This window comes from Syngnathus scovelli, chromosome 16, assembly GCF_024217435.2.
Source record: "Syngnathus scovelli strain Florida chromosome 16, RoL_Ssco_1.2, whole genome shotgun sequence".
Lineage (NCBI taxonomy): Eukaryota > Metazoa > Chordata > Actinopteri > Syngnathiformes > Syngnathidae > Syngnathus > Syngnathus scovelli.
The window spans coordinates 12,178,998-12,197,087 of record NC_090862.1 but is presented as its reverse complement, the minus strand read 5'-3'; the positions used below and the strand labels follow the sequence as shown (position 1 = coordinate 12,197,087).

The 18,090-nt window shown below is 43.5% G+C and overlaps 3 non-coding genes across 3 annotated transcripts; 2 read left to right on the top strand and 1 right to left on the bottom strand.

Annotated features, from left to right (window-relative positions):
* The first annotated feature begins 5,505 nt into the window (after positions 1-5,505).
* LOC125984258 (U5 spliceosomal RNA) lies at positions 5,506-5,615 on the top strand. Its single transcript, XR_007486883.1, has one exon. It is a non-coding gene; the product is annotated as a U5 spliceosomal RNA (small nuclear RNA).
* Positions 5,616-10,567: 4,952 nt separating this feature from the next.
* On the bottom strand, positions 10,568-10,649 carry trnas-gcu (transfer RNA serine (anticodon GCU)). The gene has a single exon. It is a non-coding gene; the product is annotated as a tRNA-Ser (tRNA).
* A 1,398-nt stretch (positions 10,650-12,047) lies between these two features.
* On the top strand, positions 12,048-12,159 carry LOC125984261 (U5 spliceosomal RNA). The gene has a single exon (XR_007486886.1). It is a non-coding gene; the product is annotated as a U5 spliceosomal RNA (small nuclear RNA).
* The last annotated feature ends 5,931 nt before the right edge of the window (positions 12,160-18,090 follow it).

The following is an 18,090-nucleotide window of genomic DNA, read 5'->3' as shown; positions in this document are numbered from 1 at the left end:
GAGGCGGAATCAAATCTGTTGAAGAACAGATTGAGTTCATGCACCTGTTGGATTTTGTCCACAATTTAGGGAGTGCACTATCTGCGCCTCACGGCAAAAGTCATTGCCAATCACCAGTTATCCAATTTACTCACTGTGTGCTCGTTTGATTTCTTCAGATTTAGGAAAATGCTAAGACACTGAAGCAGAAATTAGACTTACACAGGTTGGTTGAGTTCAATCACAATTCTTGTTCAGAAAGCTCTGTCTTCAGGAAAGTACAATACAGCGCTGGGCCTTTCAAGAGCGCAAAGTCTCCATTCAGAAAAGGCCACCTTCAAGGTTCTTTGGTCAGCTTATATTCAGTCGGCCAGTGTGGGCCGAGTTTGATGGGTGATGAGTCTTTGGGGTGGGGCAAGTTCACAGGAGAGTTTGATTCCATGGGAGTGGGTGCTGGTTCGGTGAGAGCTGGTTCCGTGGGGTTGGGTGCTGATTATGGGAGATTCGATTTGTGGGGGCTGTTGTTGTCCTTTCCGTCTTTCAGCCTTGACGATCGTCTCCCTCTGGCACCTGCTGGTTTTATCTCCAAGTGACCTTCCTGTAAACATTCTTGCACATATACTGTTCCACCTCATCCATTCATCATTCTTTCAATTTTGTCATTTTGTACGGAATTATGTGAGCTTTTGGCTGTGACATCATCTACCTATTTATTAATGTTCCCTGACCATGCAAAGTTTGTACTCACCACTTACCATGTTTTTGTTTGTTTGTTCTTTTGATCTCCATGTACTTGCTTACGTCATCATATTCTTAGTTTAATCATGCTTTCAACCATATCTTTTCTTTGTTAGGCAAAATATTTCCCTCTGTCCAGAACGTTCAGTAGTAATCGAAAACTGGTGTCTAGAATTAGTCAAAACATAAGATACAATCAAGTACTGAACATTTTTAGACGACTTTGGCAGTGTCCGTGATTTAGAAAATCATCAGGCATGCATTGAACAGTTCCTTAAGGGTCATTAAGCTATTCAGGCAATATATCAAAAAACATTTGTTATTTCAAAGTGCTCAGAAATATATATATCAGATCATAAAGTTATAAAAACCTTTCTCATTACCACTTATCAAAAATGTCTAGTTATGTCTTCTTTATTGATTTGGTGTGTAGGTATAATTATATGTTTAAAATGTTTCTTTTATTTATTTAATATGTGAATATACTTGTCTGCTTATGTACTTTATTCAATGAGGTTTGAGCCAGGGCTGTGGACTCGGTCGGATTTTTGCACCGAGTCCGGCCTCTTGACCACCGAGTCCGAGTCCGGGTTCCAGTCCGGCTGTCAATTTTTTCCGTTAATTCATGTGACTGCTTCGTCTTTAGTCAAGGCTAATTTAGATCAAAATCTATCAGAACGAACGCAACTGCTTTCACACTGGCTGGTTCGGCTTATATAGGATCCCTTGCTGAGAGGGCGGACGTAAAAGTGAGGCGACGTTCCAATCGGACGTCGGATCGATAACATTTTCCCTGCCCCACCGGAGTTGTGCTAGTTCATAACGTAGATCACTCGAGGCATAGTCATAAATGTACGGTTGACAATTTAACCGATAGAAGTGGATACATTGGAACATAACCTACACTCTAATATATTATTTGACATGGTATTAAATGCGTGGCTTTACAAAAATGGTCATTGAAGCCCACCCTTAGCCCTGAGTGCCATTGGCATGAGGCAAAACGCTTGAAAACACTCTTGCCCAATTAAATAACCATTCTGAAACACGGGACATGTAAGATAATATTTTTTAATCATTAATTACACCATTATAGCTCAGACATTTATCTAAACACAAATAATTAGTGACGACCCCACAACTATCGAAACACATCAATGATATAAGCTGGGTGACATAATCGTCCTTGACATTGGTACATAATGTAAACATTAGCCTAAGTGCAACTCAACGTGGCCGCATTGATCGTAAGCAGGGCTGTGGACAGTATTCCTACTCGCATTCTGAGCAGCATGATGAAAATAAAATTGAACGTGATTTTTTTATTGTCGGACTCGGTGGACTCGGTCAAAATCAGCACCGAGTCTGAGTCCGAGTCCGGCAAAAATGACAGAGTCCGACCGAGTCCGAGTCCCCGAGTCAGAGTCCAAGTCCAGGAATATAGGTACGTTTTGTGTGCCAAATCTTCATTACAGCCAATAGCAGATTTCTGATTAAAGGTACAAAAAGAAAAGCAATGACTATGTGTGTCCGCTGGTTCTTCTCTGCAACACAGGAAGTTTGCATTCACTACAGTTGTGCCCATCGGCAAAAGGCAGCCCCCAACTACCACATGAGTAGCCGACAGGCCTGTTCTAAAACAACTCACTGATGAGGACGTATTATTTTCAAGGAATGTTCTAGAAGTAATCGTTGTTAAAAAAAAAAACACATGATGGTGGTTCTTGGAGATCACTGTTTATATATACACACACAAATATATATATTGAGTCTAGGGAGACAAATACACCGCAAACTGTGGGTAGGTGTCAGGTGATGAGCCACAGAAAAAAATCACAGTTGCCACAGAAAGATGACAAGCCTCATTTTGAAGCAGAGCTAAACATCAGGGATGAGAACGGCAAATGAAAAAAAACACTGATATATTGATCAAAACCAGAGCACATTTCTTGGCTTGCTTATCCGAGTCGACAGCATAGACATGGAGACTTTCAAGGCAAGTTACCCCAAGTTGCGCAGCGGTCTGGGTTAGCTACAACAAACATACACCATAAAGGTCAAGCCAGGTGCCGTGCCATATTCAGTAAAAAAAAACAGGAGGATTCCACTACCACTGGTGGGTGAAGTCAAGAGAGAGCTCCAGCGCATGGAAGCTCTGGGCGTCATTAGTCGGGTGAAGGAGCCAACTGATTGGTGTGCCGGCATGGTGGTCGTGCCCCAAAAGGACAAAAGCAGCATTTGAAGACCTAAAGAAAGCTCTGTCCTCTCCTCCGGTGCTGGCTATGTATGACCCGGGCAGAGACACCAAAGTATCTGCTGATGCATCATCATATGGGTTGGGGGGCGTAATTCTTCAGAAATGAGGGGAAGGATGGAAGCCTGTGTCTTACGCATCACGGTCACTCACTCCAACTGAGCAACGATACACACAGGTGGAGAAGGAAGCTCTGGGCCTCACATGGGCCTCACATGGGCCTGTGAACGGTTTCGGGATTTCCTCATTGGAAAGGAGTTTTGCCTGGAGACCGACCATAAACCCCTTCTCATCCTGCTTGGAGCCCAAGCACTGGATCTTTTGCCACAGAGAATCCAGGGTTTCAGGATGAGGGTGATGCGCTACTCATACTCCATCGTGCACGTACCAGGAAAGTCGCTTTGGACAGCAGACACACTTTCACGTGCAACCTGTAAAATGACGCATGTCCACTGATGACCAGGAGCTGATGGAGAACACAAACATATTTGTGGACTGTGTCACTGAGAGTCTACCTGTCAGCTCATCATATACAGAAAACCTGAAAGAGCAGTTGAAAGCCGACAGTGTCTGCTCGCGTGTCATGACCATGTGCATGGAAGGATGGCCAGCACATGCAAAACAGGAACCAGCGCTAAAAAATGACTGGCCGGAGCGAGCCACATTAACAGTGAAAGATGCTAAAGGACACACGACTGGTAATACCTTCCGCAATGAGGAATGACGTGCTGTTCAAATTACACGAAGGACACTTAGGTGTCCTGGAATGTAAATCACGTGCACGTCAATCTGTGTGGTGGCCGGGACTCAGCCAGCAAGTGAACAAAATGGTACTGAACTGCAGGACATGCATACAAGAGCGACACAACCCAAAAGAGGCACTCGTGCCATCAGGGTGCCCTGAAAGACCTTGGCAAAAGTTAGGAACAGACCTTTCTACACAAGAGGCAGAATAATCCTCTAAGGCAGTGGTTCTTAACCTTTTTGGAGGTACCGAACCCCATCAGGTCCATATGTGCATTCAACAAACCCCTCTTTGGGGGGCGAGTTAAACGAACCCCATCAGTTTCATGTGCACATTCACCGAACCCCTCTATATAGGGGGGGATGACATACCAGCAAATCAGTGTGACTTCTGCTGTTGCCTTTGCAAGAACAGTTCAGATATGCGTTATCACGAATTTACACGATATTCAGGTGTGTTCAGCCATCCGTGGGCGGGGGGGGGGGGGGGGGGGGTGGGGGGGGTAGCGGGGCGGGGGCGGGGCAATGACATACCAGCTCTGCCGAACCCCTGAAGCCGACTCACCTAACCCCTAGGGTTCGATCGAACCCAGGTTAAGAACCACTGCTCTAAGGTCTGACGAGACAAAGGCAGTCTACCCTATGATCCCTGGAAAAAGGGAGATGTGGTATTATCGTATGTTGAAACTATAATATTATATAGTTTGTTATTGGAGGTCTCAAATAATGTTGACAGTTGGGGGCTCTGTGGTGCGCCAGGGGCATTGTACTGCTATGTAAGACATGAGTGGGGAGAAAATAAAAAGTTGCTGAATAAAGAAGTTGCATTCGTGTTCATCTCTACTCCGTATAAACACAACAGTCGTGGACTGCGTTCGCGCTCTCCCCTGGTCTTTCTGATTAAAACAAAAATCACACGCAGTCGTACGTACATGGAGTTTAGGTCTGCGGTGCTGTGACACACTGAATGCTTTTGAGCATGTTATTAACTGTACTATGGAACTGTGCATTTGCTTGCTAAACTGTATTAACCAAATTAGTCAATGCAAAATAATATGGAATTACCACGTTCCTGACTCGTCATATGATATGAACGTATCAAAACCTTTTTGTCGGCTGTAGGTCTGTCTTTTTAAGAATACGCCCGATTGTTGTTCCTCATACATCTCAGTATAGATTTCTAGAAAACAACATTTACTTTCTAAAGTAAATTGACAGATTTATATTCAAATGTCAAATATCGAACGCCACCATCACAGTGGAGGTAAATTACACTCCAAACCATGCCAGCAACGAGAAAAGCCTCAATTATTTGCGACACGAGAGATATAGAGCACTTCTGAAATTTGAGAAATCATTTGAGAAATTACGATCGTATTTTGTTTCCCGATTTGAATAAAGTTATGAAATCACACGTTTTCAAATAAAACACAGAGATGGGATCATTTCCCATTCTCTCATACCAAAAGTACACGTACCAAGACATACAACTGTTTTTACCTTCAATACTCATAATAGACGCCCAATCGATAGGTGACGCTGTTTGAAAGAAGGTTTGATCAGGTACCTACAATCCTGTGCGCCAAAGATGTTTAAAGTAAAAAAGACATTAATGAAAACAAAATACTTGTTTAAACCTTCTATTTAGGTTGAGTCCTTGTAAGTATAGTAAATCTATCAACGTCTATTGTTTGTATTAGAAGGACTGGTTGCTACAATTTGAGTGTGAGACCGCCTGTGAATTTGGTGAGACCAGCAGTGACGTGGCCCGTTTTGACCCAGATTATCAGATCTCTCTTTCTTTTCAGATGGAATAAATCTTTCGCCTTTTACTAAAGATTTCCGTGGGGAGGAACAATAAGAGTCTATCTCTACCCATTCTCACCAACGGTTTGTTAGAATAGGCCTCTTTGGCACCACTTTTATGGTTAAAATTCTCTCTTCTATGATCAGCTCTCTTAATCCCTCAAACCCAAGAACCGAGACTACACTTGATTTCAGCCAAAAGGCCGAGAAGCGATGGAGTATGCGAGTGACGGACTCACTTACAGGCTTCCCCGTCTACCCATTCTCAGCAACGGTTTGTTAGAATAGGCCTCTTTGGCACATGTGATTAGCTGGGTAGCTTGAGCTATGCCGTTATATCGCTGCAACCCTTCTCTTGCTTTATTAGCTTTCTCTTCTCTATGACACCCTTTGCACATATGTAGAAGTCGCTCTCAGTTAAGACTACAAGGTCACACGTCATCACACAGGCTAGGCAGAGTCGCCTCCTTGCAGAAAGGCGGCCCAGAGTAGTATAAGAGCAGGAACCTTGGCGCTGGGAGAGGGACCTTCTTTCGCATCTCGCAGAAAGGGCTCCACAGCTGTGCATCGATCATTCTGGCATACATCAAATAGTTAAACTGTGAAGGCTGCCTCTTGGTAATTACTGTTAGCATATCGAGCATTAAAGATAAAGAACTGGGATCAAACCTAACAGGTTACAGTACGGAACAGAGTGCTGCTCTTCTGGGCACTAATAAATCGGCAAACTTGTCTGATGACTTATTTGTTCACTCTTCTTCACCCGCAGTAATAAATATAGTTCACGAGGCATATATGCTTCCCCTTTCAGCAGTCTCTATCCAAATACACAGTGTAGATACCTATTAAAATGGTAGACCCGATGAACATGAAAGGCAAAGATGGATAATTCGCCAAGAACTTTCCAGGGTCATCATATGTACAACGGCTGCACCGAAAGAGTTGGGCCAGAATAGAGCGGAACTCATGCAGAAGTGCATGAACACCACCTTGCTGAAAGAATAAAACCAACACAATGCATGAATTCACGACAAATGACATACCACCAAATCGGTGTGACTTCTGCTATTGCCTTTGCGAGACCAGTTCAGATATGCTTTATCACGAATTTATAAATCTGGTGTGTTCGGACCTCCGCAGTGGAGGCTCTGCTGAACCCCTGAGACCGACTCACCGAACCCCTAGAGTTTGACCAAATCCAGGTTAAGAACCACTGGTTTAGAGGCAGTTATTTCTGCAAAAGGAGGATCTACTAAATATTGCTGTCATTTTTCTGTTGGAGTTTCCAAATGTATGCACCTGCCTACTTTTGTTTAAATAATGATTGCACCCTGTCTGCAAATCCTATAAACTTTATTTCACTTCTCAAATATCTGTGTTGATCACTGCCATCATCCGCCATGCATGGATTCGGGCCATCTGATTGGTTCCTTTGCCCCCCCATACACACAGGAATTGGTTAGGACTTGATTAGTAAATGCTAGGAATCGTTTTGCCTGTCTGTTCAGAGCAAGAAACAAGCCACTAGCCCCACGGGAAGTTGTCATTTTTTGTAAGCTTGTGTGTATGTAAATTTGTCATGGTCCAACGTAAGACTGTTTAGGGTGAATAAAAAATAACTGCAACAAGTTTATTCTGCTATTAACCAGATTCAAACTGGGGTTGCAGCCGCCTCATTGCTATATTATGGCCAATATGCAGTTGCATGTTTAGGGTCTTTTCTCTAGGAACTTCAGCCACGACACCCAGGCAGACCATGAAAGAATGTCGATGTTAAAATGTTGGTTGAACTATCCAATAACTACGCAGATCCGATGATTCCTAAGACTTGAGATCAGACAAAATTGGAAAGACTATTTTTTGATGGTGTCTGTGAGTTACTTCAACCCAAAAGTTCACATAAATTACACATAGCTAATGTTGACCACAAAATGGTATGTGAGCTGGCCAGGAGTCCTGGAATCTTTTGATTTGTAGACAGATGCGTTATCCATTGCTCCACGAGCCCCACAGGAATATGTGGCTTATAAACTTGTGTGTAACACTTTTGCAAAAATGAAAAACAAAAAAAAAATGGGTGACATTATTTGAATATGCCATGATGCTTTATCCATTGCGCCATTCGCCCTACAAGTTAAGGCTATCGACCGCAAACGTGAGGAAAATCGTCATTGTCCAAAAGATGGCTGTTCAGCAATAGTGAGCAAGGGACAAATTCCACATAGTTATTTGAGTATGCCATGACCCTGATTCGAACCAGGGTTGCTGCAGCCACAACACCGAGTACTAACCACTATATGATCATGGCCAATATGCGCAACTTATTTAACGCTACTGCATACAGGCCATGATCGTGTAGTGGTTAATGGTTGTGTTCCATTCGAATCCGGGTTATGGTATAATCAAATTACTTTGATGAATTTGTCTGCTGGTCACTGTTGCTAAGCAGCCTTCCTTTGGACAATGACAGTTTTCCACACAAGTTTACAGTCGATACAGTCTTGTAGGGTGAGTGGCGCAATGGATGACACATGACGGCAGATTCAAGTGATGAGAATCGAAACAACAGATTCAAGAGACCCAAGGTAAATGAACACAACCCGTTTCGTTTCAATTGACAGCCCATGTGACATGCACCTCAGATGAAATGGGGCTAGTTGATCAACAGCAATGTTTTAACGAAGGGATCATCTGGGAGTTAAACCCCAGACCTCTCACACCCAAAGCAAGATTCATACCCCTAGACCACTGGTGTCAAACTCGAGGCCCGGGGCCAGTTATGGCCCACCGTATCATTTTCTGTGGCCCGCAACGACAAATTGTGCATTAAATCTATGTCATACTAACATTGCAAATTGTCGGAACTTTTAAGAATCTTCTTAAAATTATTTTTGAAATATGTGAAAAGTTTCCACGAGTCTGATTTGAAAAAGCAATTATTTGTCAGTTTGTTTTGTAGCTTATACTGTATATAATATGAGGCGTTTATTTATTTGGGTTGACAGTCATAATGGCCCATCGAGGGAAACTTTGACTACAATGTGGCCCGCGACAAAAATGAGTTTGACACCCCTGCCCTAGACCAACGAGCCTCAAAGAAAGCTTGCAGACCATGGTACATTCTGTGTAACATTGGCCTGTCATATGAGAAAGGACTCATATGTGAGGTTGCTGTTTGTGGACTTCAGCTCTGCCTTCAACACCATTGTGCCGCAGCGACTCATCTGCAAACTCGATGAGCTGGGCCTCAGTACCTCCCTCTGCAACTGGATACTGGACTTCCTCTGTCAGAGGCCTCAGGTGGTGCGTGTTGGCGACAAAATCTCCGCCAGCATCACGCTGAGCACGGGGGCCCCCCAGGGCTGCGTGCTCAGTCCATTGCTCTTCACCCTGCTGACGCATGACTGCACTGCGACCTACAGCGACAACCACATAGTGAAGTTTGCTGACGACACGACTCTGGTGGGTCTCATCACGAAAGGCGACGAGACTCGGTACAGGTCGGAAGTTGACCTTCTGACCACGTGGTGCAGGGACAACAACCTCCTGCTGAACGTCAATAAGACCAAGGAAATCATTGTTGACTTCCGGAAGGGTCACACAACACACCTGCCGCTGATCATCGACGGTGCTGTGGTGGAGAGGGTGAGCTGCACCAAGTTCCTGGGGGTGCACATCAGTGAGGACCTCTCCTGGTCCGCAAACACCTCGTCACTGGCAAAGAAAGCTCAGCGCCGCCTGTACTTCCTGCGGAAGCTCAGGCGTGCATGTGCTCCTCAGGCAGTCCTGTCTACATTCTACCATGGCACCATTGAGAGCGTCCTCACCAGTTGCATCGCTGTCTGGGGTGGTAACTGCACTGAACAGAACTTGAAGGCCCTGCAGCGCATAGTGAATACGGCTGGTAAGACTATTGGTGCTTCGCTCCCCTCCCTGAAGGACATTTACACCTCCCATCTCGCCCGCAAGGCAACCTCGATTGCCAGAGATGTGAGTCACCCGGCTCACTCTTTGTTTGACCTTCTGCCCTCTGGGAAGAGGTACAGGAGCCTGCGCTCCCGCACCACCAGACTCGCCAACAGCTTCTTTCTCCAGGCTGTTAGGGCCCTGAACTCGCTACCCCCTTCTGCGTAGCGTGCGGCACTGTTGCGCTATTTTCGGGAATGTCTGCTGTACGCGCACTTGCTCCTTTTTTTTCTGCTCCTCTTATTTATTTATTTATTTATTTATTTATTTATTTATTTATTTATTTATTTATTTATTTATGTATTTATTTATTATTGTTGTGTTATTTATTCATTATTTATTCAGCACGCTTTTGTTATACTTGTTTACTTGTTTGTCTGTTGTGAGCCATGTCTTGTCACCGTGGGATAGGGGGGAACGAAATTTCGGTTTCTTTGTGTGTCTTTGGCATGTGGAGAAATTGACAATAAAGCTGACTTTGACTTTGACTTTGACTCCACACAACGATAGACAACAGTGTTTCAAAGAAGAGCTCGTCCGGGAGTTTAACCCGGGCAATCAAAGAACCCTAGGCGAGAATCATTCCCCTGCACCAATGAGCCCCATAGTAGACCAGCTGACCCCATTACATTCCAGCAGAATTTCAAAGATTCTCCCAGAAGGTAAACTTAAAAACACATGGAAGAACACACACAGGTGAAAAAAATGTTTCCTGCTCAGCTTGTGGCCAAAGATTCTCAGAGAAAGGAAGCTTGAAAAGACACACAACAACCCACACTGGTAAGAACCCTTTTTCCTGCTCAGTTTGTGGCCAAAGATTCTCTCAGAAGGTAAATTTAGAAACACATGTAAGAACACACACAGGTGAAAAGCCTTTTTCTTACTCAGTTTGTGGCCAAAGATTCTCAGAGATGGGAAACTTCAAAAGACACACAAGAACCCACACTGGTGAGAAAAACCTTTTGCCTGCTCAGTTTGTGGTCAAAGATTCTCAGAGAAGCGACAGTTCAAAACACATACACAGGTAAGAACCCTCTTTCCTGTTTAGTTTGTGGCAAATATTCTCTCAAAGCAAGCCTTCGACAAGGATGGGATTTGAACCCATGCGTGCAGAGCACAACGAATTAGCAATCCATCGCCTTAACCTCTCGGCCACCTCGTCTTGTGTTGATAAGTCATGTTACGTATGTTGTGCCAAGATACTTTGGATGTGAATGAAACCGACGAGGATGTGATATGAAATGATGAGTGGAGAGCACAATGGAGTAGCAACCCATCGCCTAAATATTTCAGCGATCGCATCTCATGCATGAGTTGAATAGGCGACGTGATATGGTATGTACGGTGTAGTATAAGCCGCAAGGTAAAATGATACGATACTTTAGATGTGTAACGAAGAAAAGGTAAGCCACAAAATAAGTGACACTGTAAACAAAGCAAAACGTTTTTTCAATGTTGTCTCACCCCAAATCTTTGGGATCATCGGATCTGCACAGTTGGATAGTTCCACCGACATTTTAACATCAACATTCTTTCATGGGTGTCTTGGCTGAAGATCCTAAAGAAAAGACCCTAAACTTATTGTATGCGATTGCATATTGGTCATGATCGTATAGTGTTGTGGCCGTAGCATCACCGGAACGAATCTGGGTCATGGCGTCAGTAAATTACCTTGCTGAATTTGTCCGTTGTTCACTGTTGCCAAACAGCCTTCTGTTGAACGCAGGCTTCCAGACATTACGTCCACCTATGTTTTAACATCAACTTTATTTCATAAAGTTCTTCCAAATTCATCTTGGTGAAACTCCCTCCTTCAGGTGTTCCCATCTTTTTTTAGGCCTGGCTGCCACGAGGCAGCGGTAGAAACAAAATATGACCCTGAAAGGGCACGCCCAAACCGGCTATGATATTAATCAGAATTCGTTCATCACTAAAATGCAGTCCTCAGGTCCATGTCATATTCGCTACCAATCGGAATGTAACGGACAGATTTATATTCAAATGTCAAATCTCGAACGCCACCGTCGCAGTGGAGGTGAATTACACTCCAAATTCACCTCCACTGCAACGACAAAAGCCTCAATTATTTGCGACACGAGAGATATAGAGCACTTCTGAAATTTGAGAAATCATTTGAGAAATTACGATCGTATTTTCTTTCCCGATTTGTGTCGTTATGAAATCACATGTTTTCAAATAAAACACAGATATGGGATCATTTCCCATTCTCTGATATCAAAAGTACACGTACCAAGACATACAACTGTTTTTACCTTCAATACTCAAAATAGACGCCCAATCGCTGTTTGAAAGAATGTGTTCGATCAGGTACCTACAATCCTGTGCGCCAACAATGTTTTAAGTAAAAAAGACATTAATGAACACAAAATACTCGTTCGTTTAAACCTTCTATTTAGGTTGAGGCCTTCTAAGTATAGTAAATCTATGAACGTCTATTGTTTGTATTAGAAGGAATGGTTGCTGCAATTTGAGTGTGAGACCGCCTGTGAATTTGGTGAGACCAGCAGTGGGGTGGCCCGTTTTCACCCAGATTATCAGCTCATTCTTTTTTCTCTTCAGATCGAATAAATCGTTCGCCTTTTACTAAAGATTTCCGTGGGGAGGAACAATAAGAGTCTATCTCTAGCCATTCTCACCAACGGTTTGTTAGAATAGGCCTCTTTGGCACATGTGTTTAGCTGGGTAGCTTGAGCTATGCCGTTATATCGCTGCAACCCTTCTCTTGCTTTATTAGCTTTCTCTTCTCTATGACACCCTTTGCACATATGTAGAATTCGCTCTCAGTTAAGACGACAAGGTCACACGTTATCATACAGATTAGGCAGAGTCGCCTCCTTGCAGGAAGGCGGCCCAGAGTAGTATAAGAGCAGGAACCTTGGCGCTGAGAGAGGGACCTTCTTTCGCATCTGGCAGAAAGGGCTCCACAGCTGTGCATCGATCATTCTGGCATACATTAAAGAGTTAAACTGTGAAGGCTGCCTCTTGGTAATTGCTGTTAGCATATCGAGCATTAAAGATAAAGAACCGGGAACAAACCTAGCAGGTTACAGTACGGAACAGAGTGCTGCTCTTCTGGGCACTAATAAATCGGCAAGCTTGTCTGCTGACTTATTTGTTCACTCTTCTTCACCCGCAGTAATGCATGTAGTTCACGAGGCATATATGTGTCCCCTTTCAGCAGTCTCTATCCAAATACACAGTGTAGGTACCTATTAAAAGGGTAGTCCCGATGAACATGAAAGGCAAAGATTGATCATTCGCAAAGAACTTTCCATGGTCATCATATGTACGAAAGAGTTGGGCCAGAAGACTAGAGCGGAACTTATGCAGAAGTGCATGGACACCACCTTGTTGAAAGAATAAAACCAACACAATGCATGAATTCACGACAAATGATATACCAGCAAATCAGTAGTACTTCTGCTGTTGCCTTTGCGAGACCAGTTCAGATATGCGTTATCACGAATTTATAAATCAGGTGTGTTCGGACCTCCGCAGTGGAGGGAGGCTCTGCTAAACCCCTGAGACCGACTCACCGAACCCCTAGAGTTTGACCGAATCCAGGTTAAGAACCACTGGTTCAGAGGCTGTTATTTCTGCAAAAGGAGGAACTACTAAATATTGATGTCATTTTTCTGTTGGGGTTTCCAAATGTATGCGCCTGCCTACTTTTGCTTAAATAATGATTGTACACTGTCTGCAAATCCTATAAACTTCATTTCAATTCTCAAATATCACTGTGTTGATCACTGCCGTCATCGGCCATGCATGGATTCGGGCCATCTGATTGGTTCCTTTGCCCCCCCCCCCCCCCTCCCCCATACACACACAGGAATTGGTTAGGACTTAATTAGTAAGTGTTAGGAATCGTTTTGGCTGTCCGTTCAGAGCAAGGACCGAGCCACTAGCCCCACGGGAAGTTGTCATTTTCTGTAAGCTTGCGTGTATGTAAATTTGTCATGGTCCAACGTAAGACTGTTGAGGGTGAATAAAAAATAACTGCAACAAGTTCATTCGGCTATTAACCAGATTCAAACTGGGGTTGCAGCCGCCTCAATGCTATATTATGGCCAACATGCAGTTGCATGTTTAGGGTCTTTTCTCTAGGATCTTCAGCCACGACACTCAAGCAGACCATGAAAGATTGTTGATGTTAAAATGTTGGTGGAACTATCCAATAACTACGCAGATCCGATGATCCCTAAGTCTCGAGATGAGACAAAATTGGAAAGACTATTGGTTGACAGTGTCTGTGAGTTACTTCAACCCAATAGTTCACAGAAATTACACATAGCTAATGTTGACCACAAAATGGCATGTGAGCTGGCCAGGAGTCCTGGAATCTTCTGATCTGTAGACAGATGCGTTCGTTATCCATTGCTCCACGAGCCCCACGGGAATATGTGGCTTGTAAGCTTTTGCAAAAAATGAAAATAAAAATAAAAAATGGGTGACATTATTTGAATACGCCATGATGCTTTATCCATTGCGCCACTCGCCCTACAAGTTAAGGCTATCGACCGCAAACGTGTGGAAAATCGTCATTGTCCAAAAGATGGCTGTTTAGCAATAGTAAGAAAGGGACAAATTCCACACAGTAATTGGAGTGTGCCATGACTCGGATTCGAACCGGGGTTGCTGCGGCCACAACGCAGAGTACTAACCACTATACGATCATGGCCAACATGTGTATCTTATTAACGCTACTGCGTACAGGCCATGATCGTGTAGTGGTTAATGTTCGATTCGAATCCGGGTTATGGTATAATCAAATGACCTTGTTGAATTTGTCTGCTGGTCACTGTTGCTAAACAGCCTTCCTTTGGACAATGACAGTTTTCCACACAAGTTTACAGTCGATACAGTCTTGTAGGGTGAGTGGCGCAATGGATGACACATGACGGCAGATGTTAGAGATTTGCTTACTCCAACTTATTTTGCAAGAACCACAAGGAGACAGGCAAGTTCTTTTAGACACCTGCAGGTGGAGAGTTCACTCGCTACAGGAATGAAGTCTAAAAGTCTCCTCCCTGCAAGGGCATATTTATTAGGAGGAACAGAGTGGGGGTGGGAGTGGACAGGTTTGGTGAACCCCCGGCCTCTGATAAGATCAGAGCAGGGGGTGTTTTACACTATTGTGGGAAACAGACTCTGCATTGTGAGGGCCAGACGTGATTGATTTAATTATTACATTGTGAGGGCCAGACAGGATTGATTTAATCATTACAGTCTACATTCCAACATAATCCTATGATAAAGATAACCTGGAAAACCCTAACATCTCCCTCCTGTTTTATCATATGATTATGCTACCCCAAACAACAAAGACAAGTAAGAAAAAAACACATATATATGTATAATGAAGAAAGAAGAATAGGAAAAATAAAAACAACAAACAATGATAGCAACACTTTCCAGTGAAGATGAGGCATTACCTTAATACCCCAGATCAAACTTATTGTGTAAGCGAAAAACCTGCTGGCCAGATGTTATTAGCAGGAAAATTCTTACACGGTCCCTTTGCCTAAGACGACCAGAATGCTATCAATAAAAAACAAAAACACAGAAACAGTACATCATTGTATCCATCACTTGCGAAGCATTTTCGATGGTCAAATCATCAAGTTTCTGTAAAACATGCTCAACAGAACAGCATCTACGCAATCCACGTCTCATTATCATTATCACGTCTGTCACGTCTAAGAAGTTGTATATGTGCTCGTGTTTTCGTCAGCTGATGATGTTCTAGTCTGTAGGTGAGGTCTGTCACACACACTGGCGCACACACTCTTGTCCAGTTGGCAGGCAGCATCGGACAACTCCTGTGACCACAAAACCATGATCCGTACTGAACAGGCACGTGCACTCATAGGATGCAGGTGGGGCAGTGCCTCTGAACTTCTGGCTGAAGTAGGTCCCGTCCGATGGTGCAGCCATGTTGGTAGTAGAGCCCTTACACCTTGAAAACGGCTCTCTCATCCTGGCACACAGCGGTGATGTCCAAAGCTCCCATCCAGTTTCCTCCTGGAGAGCAGTCGTCGTTAATGCATTTGTGGGTCCTGCAACCTTGGGTGCAACATGTGTAGTCAGCAAGACTTGGAATGGTCCCTCCCGTCGTGGCTGGCCCAGTTCCTTCCTTTGATGACCTCGATGTAGACCCAGTCTACTGGATTTATGGGGTTGTCGACCTGTGAGGAGGAAAGATCAAGCGGCAGTAAATTTGTCTTTGACACAGTTTGAGCGTCCTGATCATATAATCTGCCAAGGACTGCTCTTCATCTGTTGTTTGCAACTCTCGTAGTCAATTGTAGTGCCCATTTAACTGGCAAATAGGAATGTTTGCGGGAAGAGTTTGAACACTTCCTAATGATTCCCTTTAACCAAAAACTATTTATGACAGGGGCGTTCCCATTTATTGCCTCCTGGTTTAAAAGAGATTGTCTTATCCATGCCTTCTTTGTCCTCACACGCTCGCACCCACACAGGGTGTGAACACACACACACACACACACACACACACACACACACACACACACACACACACACACACACACACACACACACACACACACACACGCACCCACGCAGACAAAGAGATTCTAATCCATCTCTCATGTAGCTTCTCTTGATAGAATCTCCTGTTGGTAACTGTATAGCAGACGTTTTAGCATATAATCCCATACTCTGCTCTCTCACTTCTACTTTTTCATGTCGGTGCAGTCGTAGGTGGCCCCTATTGCAGTCATTGTCTTGTTAACTGTCGCCTTGTGACTCCTATGCATGACTGTGTGAATGTCAAAAATTGAACGTACCTAACTTTCTGACCATCCAACCTCCACTGTGGTATAAAAACCCTTACTATTGTATTGAGTAGGTACATTGAGCAACCTAGCTTCCTCCTGACTGCCAAATGTCCTGTTCTAAAATTTATATAACTCGACCTCTACGTCTTAAGCTTGATGAGCCAAAATATAAGATCTTGCTCTTGTTTCCTACCGTTTTAGCCTATTTGTTTTATCCAAATCCGTTCAATCTCTGATTATAATCTGTAGCCCTACGTATTTTTCAAATTTCTATTTATTTATTTATTTATCAAATCTCCTCAGTTCTGTCAAACTCAGTGCACAATGAACCTCCCTTCCACTTTGAACCAAGCTCCACCAAATTTGGGAACGCCGTAGCAAGGAGTGCGATTTGGTTGTCGGACACTCCAAGTCCATATCTTTTTGCCGCACTTCACCCTATCAAGTTGGTGTTCTTTTGTTGTTGCTTCAGAGCGACCCCATCCATCACTCTTGAATGAGTCCATTGTTCAAATGAGTCAATTTTCATCATTGTGAGTTCCTCCGCTTTTCACTGTCTTTTCTCGTCCCCGAGGATGTTGTATTTCCTCCAGAGTGTACTTGTCCTCCTCCAAGCACAACAGCAGTCTTTTCTTGTCCTTCGCCAAAGGTCAAAGGTGCTTCAGAGCCAGGCACCATTTTGTAGTTGTTCACGGCTGCAGGCGAAGTCTCGGATTGGGTTTCAGGGACTCTGACACTGAGAATGACAGGCTGGGACATCAAACTTGTAAGACTATTTCCAAATGTAGCTGCTTCCATCAATTTGCTGGTAACGTTTATTTACCAAACTTCAAATTCTCCTAATAACAGCGGTCTCGGTTTTATATCGTAAATCCTGCAACTCATCCTATTTTTGCGCTACATTTTATCTATAGTTCCAATTTAATCGGACAGTATGTTGTCTTCAGTATCATTATTGAAAATCAACTCATCGAGGTCTGCTTTCCACATCAAGCCCTGATCTGTATGTCTTGACCTCTCACATGTTATTGTCATGCTTGCTCAAAAATGTGACTTAGAGTATGGTGCTGTGAATTCTCAATCTCCCCAATGAAATTGGATCCCACCTCGTAGTTCTTATCGTTCTCATGTTCCTGTTAGCCTGCAATTGTCCAAATCAAAAATGTTTTCTTTTAACTGTCTTTCTTTTGAACCTCTAAATCTCTCGTGTTGCTAACCTATCTACACCAGAACAAAAAAATTACCACAATATAACACCAAATGTATTCGAAAATTCATTGTCATAACGTGTTGTATTATTACTATCTTCCACTATCTGTCCTACTCACTCCCCCCTTTTTGAGGCTTGGCAACGCCCATGCCTCACACCTTGACAAACTTTTTGGGAGAATGCGTTCTTTACTACATACGATTCCATCATCATTTAAGTTGACTTTCTTTCCAAAACGCTTCTCAATTTCTCAGTTCACACATCTTCTGCATGTGTTACTGGTTCTCCAGTTTTTTTTCTTCTAGTTAATTATCAATCCAAAAGCTATGTGTTTCTTTCTAACATTCAACCTGCTCAAAATCACTCTTTCATCGAAGTCGCTCTACTAATTTTCTATAGTAGTCGCCAACGACTTCAACCATTCAACCTGTAATTTCTTTTCATTCAGGCTATCATTCATCAATGTTCATTTGCATCTCACACGCAGTCTCCAAAAAGGAGTCTTTCTATCACATTGGTCCCAATTCATCCAAGCTCACCACACAACATTCATATATCATTTTCAACTC